Consider the following 4,461-nt stretch of genomic DNA (forward strand, 5'->3'; position numbering starts at 1 on the left):
TTTTTTTTTATCTTTTTGCTTTATTTTAGTATTCACTAAATTAATATGAAGATTATAAATTTGATATAAAATAATTAATGGAAAATTTTCATAACTTTTTTCTTATCTATAAACAAACAGAGTTTCGTGTTCAATCGAAAAAACATGACTTTAATGAACACTAAATATGGAAGAGTGAAAAAACTTTTCTTTCATGTTTCTGTTTTGTTTCATATTTTTATTTTCAAAATTTCAGACTCTGATTTTAATTATAGATTTGATTATTTTATTTGATGGTAGAAGCATTTTTATTTTTTTGTTCATTTATTTGAACATGTAATATATTTTTAATAAATGACTGTTTTGACAATATGACTCTAAAATTCATTTTATATGATCTCAAACTAAATAATTATGTTTTTTGGTATAAAACCGAATAAACCGAAAACAGACGGTATATAAACCGAACTGAACCGAATTAAATATGGATTTAGAATGGTAGTTATATTTTACTAACCGAAATACCGAAAACCGAAAAAAACCGAACCTAAACCGAACCGATATTCGGATTGAACACCCCTAGAACTGACACTGCAACACGTAGCTAACTTTCCTTTTTAAGTCTCCGCAGTGCTGTCCTATAAGTAAAACGATCGAGTACACAAATTAACCAAGCTCTTACTTTCTAATTCCATCAACCAAAACAATGATCATGTCTCATAAAATCGTGTCACATGTCCTTTTCATGGTTACTTTGTTCTGTTTCACTGAAAACTCTTATGGCAAGCTGATCATGGAAGGATCCGCTGGGTACATGAATGGTTTCACTACGTTGACCAACACCAAGAAGCACGCTTATGGCCAAGCATTCGAGGAGAGTCCCTTCCCTTTCAAGAACTCCACCAACGGCACACTGACTTCTTTCTCTTTCACCTTCTTCTTTGCCATAGTCCCTGAGCATAAGAAAAAAGGCTCTCACGGTATGGCCTTTGTGATCTCCCCCACCCGGTGCGTCTGCCGATCAGTACCTCGGTATCTTCAACGCTACAAACAACGGAGATAGCTCTAACCACATCATTGCTGTTGAGCTCGATATACATAAAGATGATGAGTTTGGTGACATAGATGATAACCATGTTGGTATCAACATCAATGGCATGAGGTCTAACATATCTGCATCTGCTGGTTACTATGATCAAAAAGGTGAGTTTAAAAGCCTTTCTTTAGACAGTGGAAAAAGCCTCCACAGGATCTGTTAGAGCAATACATTACATGCTAACGTGGCATGTATATACCTTAATCTTTGTTCCACGTCTTGATTTCATTATACCGACTTTTCCTCCATATCCAAAGGCAAAGTCTCAGGTAAAGTGGATTGTTCTGGTGACATGCTTGGCTTTAGCTCTCATTGTTGCACTTGCTGCCTCAGCTTTAACTGTTTTCTTCTATAAGAGACATAAAAAGGTATTGGAGGTTTTAGAGGAATGGGAAATCGAATGTGGACCTCATAGGTTTGCCTACAAAGAACTTTCCAAAGCCACAAATGGGTTCAAGCATCTTCTAGGCAAAGGAGGTTTTGGTCAGGTCTTTAAAGGCACGCTTCAAGGCTCCGAGACAAAGATTGCTGTTAAACGTGTTTCTCACGGTTCAAGTCAAGGGATGAGAGAGTTCATGGCCGAGATAGCTACTATAGGTCGTCTTAGACACCCGAACCTAGTCAGGCTTCTTGGTTACTGCAGGTACAAAGAAGAACTCTACTTGGTTTATGACTTTATTTTGCCCAATGGAAGCCTTGACAGGTACCTCTACGCAGAATCAGATCAAGAACAGCTTACTTGGGATCAACGTTTCAAGATCATCAAAGACGTTGCCTCTGCGCTCGCGTATCTTCACCACGGGTGGCTACAAGTTGTGGTTCATAGAGACATCAAGCCAGCAAATGTCTTGATAGACGACAAGATGAATGCGAGTCTTGGAGATTTTGGATTAGCTAAGCTATATGATCAAGGATCAGAAGCTCAGACGTCTAGAGTAGCTGGAACGTTCGGGTATATGGCACCTGAGCTGATGAGAACAGGGAGACCAACCACGGGAACAGATGTTTACGCCTTTGGTGTGTTCATGCTTGAAGTCTCTTGCGGTAGAAAACTGTTTGAGCCACGAGCGGAGCCTGAAGAGGTCGTTCTTGCGGATTGGACTATTAACCGTTGGGAGAACGGTGACATCGTGGAGGCGGCGAGTGAAAGAATCATACAAGATCACGATAAGGGACAGCTAGAGCTTGTTCTGAAGTTAGGAGAGTGTTATGTTCGCACTAGGCTGAAGAGGTTAGACCGGACATGGCTACGGTGGTTAAGATCTTGGACGGAGTCTCTGAGCTTCCTGATAATGTGCTCGATATCGTTAGAACCGAGAAGATGGGAAAATGGTACGAGACGTACGGAAGCGTGCTTGGTACGGATATGACAACGGAGTCTGGAGGTAACTTGACAATCACGGAACGGCTGACTTCTGTCGGAAGGTAAAAGAAAAGGTGATTGCCTAGGTTTGACGGTGTTTGCTTTTACAAATGTTTTGTTGGTTGTAATAAATGTATCATTTTATTTACGTTCTTACTTCAAATCGGTTGTGTATTAATACACATGACCTGAGAAGTATGTGTTTACTCTTGTATGGTGTAGTACTTGTTGTGTGCTTTCAATTTTTCAGTAATCAAAGTTATAATACTCCCTCCTTTAATTTTTTTTTTCATTTTTTTTCAGTAATCAAAGTTGTAATCAAAGTATGTGTTTATAATATTTTCTCCGTTTCATTTTAACTAGGTATTTTGCCCGCACCTGCAGGCATAATCATCTTACGAATACTTATTAATTTATGTCTTATTAATCCAAAAATCGGCATAATAAAACTCTAATTGGTGACTACGTTGAAGGAAAAAATTTATGGTGAATTCTTTTTCCCTCAAAATTTATACCAGCTATGTTGAAATTTTAGTCAAATTATTGAAAGGTGGATTCCATTTTTTTCCTCTAAATTTCCTACGGAGGAATGAATTTAGAAGGAAAAAATTCTCTATGCAATTTTGATAAGGAACAAATTGAACAAAATTCATATTTTATTTTATTTTTTCAATTCCTCGAATGAAATTTTATTTTTCATTTTGTTCATTTTTTCCATTCTTCTAGTGATCACCAACTGAAACCATAGTGTTTCACGGATTAAACTTAAACTGGTTTTAAGTAAAAGCAATTAAAACAATTTTTTTTTAAACTCAGTCACAAGTTAAGCTATTATTTATGATTTCAAATAGTTAAATCAAACATCAAATTATTAATATATGTCAAAAAAACGTTCATCAAAGTATATATATTATTGTGTTAAAAGGTTTTAAAACACTCATATATTAAAAATAGTTAGGAAATATCTTTATATGAATTTTGTTGTTTGACTAATATTTATAAATTGTTTTATATCTTAATTTTTTAACTTTATAATAAAAATAGTGTTTTCAGATAGTAACATAATATATATAAGAATTCTCTTAATTCTTAAAATAAATTTTCACAATTTAATTATATTAGTTTATAATTAATTATTTAATATAAAATATAAATTTAATATTATTAAAATAAAATTTGTGTTTCATTATAAATTCATTACGGATTTTGTGCAAATTAATAACTACTCGTTTTTTTTTTTTTTTTTGTCAGCAACATAACAGATTCATATAGACTCTGTGAACCATCCCGGTAACTCTGCATCCATATGAACGACAAACGATGGTTGTTTCCTTGCACTGCGTGCTAGACTATACGCCTTTGAGTTCTGTGTCCGTGGTATATGAATGATCTCTGAGCTGTTGAAACTTCTCTTCAAGAACTTTATGTCTTCCAAATAGCTTGCAAAGGCTGGCCACTCTTCTGGTTCCGAAACCATCTTCACCAATTGAGCACAATCCGTTTAAAAAGTAACAAAAGATTGTCGAAGATTCCTCATGCATTCCATTGCCCATATGAGAGCATCTATCTCTGTGTGTAGTGGCGACTGACTCGCTCTCGTATTCCTTGCTCCCATTAGTCCATCGTACCCTTCCAGGACCATCCTTGCCCTGAATATTTATCCTCTGTTTTCTAAGATCCGTCCGTAAAACACCATCGACCTGGTATACTCGGTATTGCCAAAGGTACTGGAACTTGGGTACGGTCCGTACTCTAAGTCTGAGAGTTTTGTGCTTTCGCCCAAAGTAACGATTCCGTTTCTGCCAATTTGAGAGTATCTCTGGGATCCATATCCAAATTGCTAAAAACTTTATTGTTTCTACCTTTCCATATATACCAGAGAATCTAAGCAAAGTAATGATCCTCCATTTCGGGGGACACTCTCCAAAATAAATTATCCATATTGGTAAACAAAGATTGAGTGGGGAAAATATCCGGATTCGTTGGAATCCGTGAAAGTGCCCAGACCTGAACCGCCGGTGGA

General features: G+C 36.2%; 1 pseudogene; it reads left to right on the forward strand.

The window, feature by feature from the left end:
• Positions 1-685: 685 nt before the first annotated feature.
• On the forward strand, positions 686-2,504 carry LOC106341336 (annotated as a pseudogene).
• The last annotated feature ends 1,957 nt before the right edge of the window (positions 2,505-4,461 follow it).

Source organism: Brassica oleracea, chromosome C4 (genome assembly GCF_000695525.1).
Source record: "Brassica oleracea var. oleracea cultivar TO1000 chromosome C4, BOL, whole genome shotgun sequence".
Taxonomy (NCBI): domain Eukaryota; kingdom Viridiplantae; phylum Streptophyta; class Magnoliopsida; order Brassicales; family Brassicaceae; genus Brassica; species Brassica oleracea.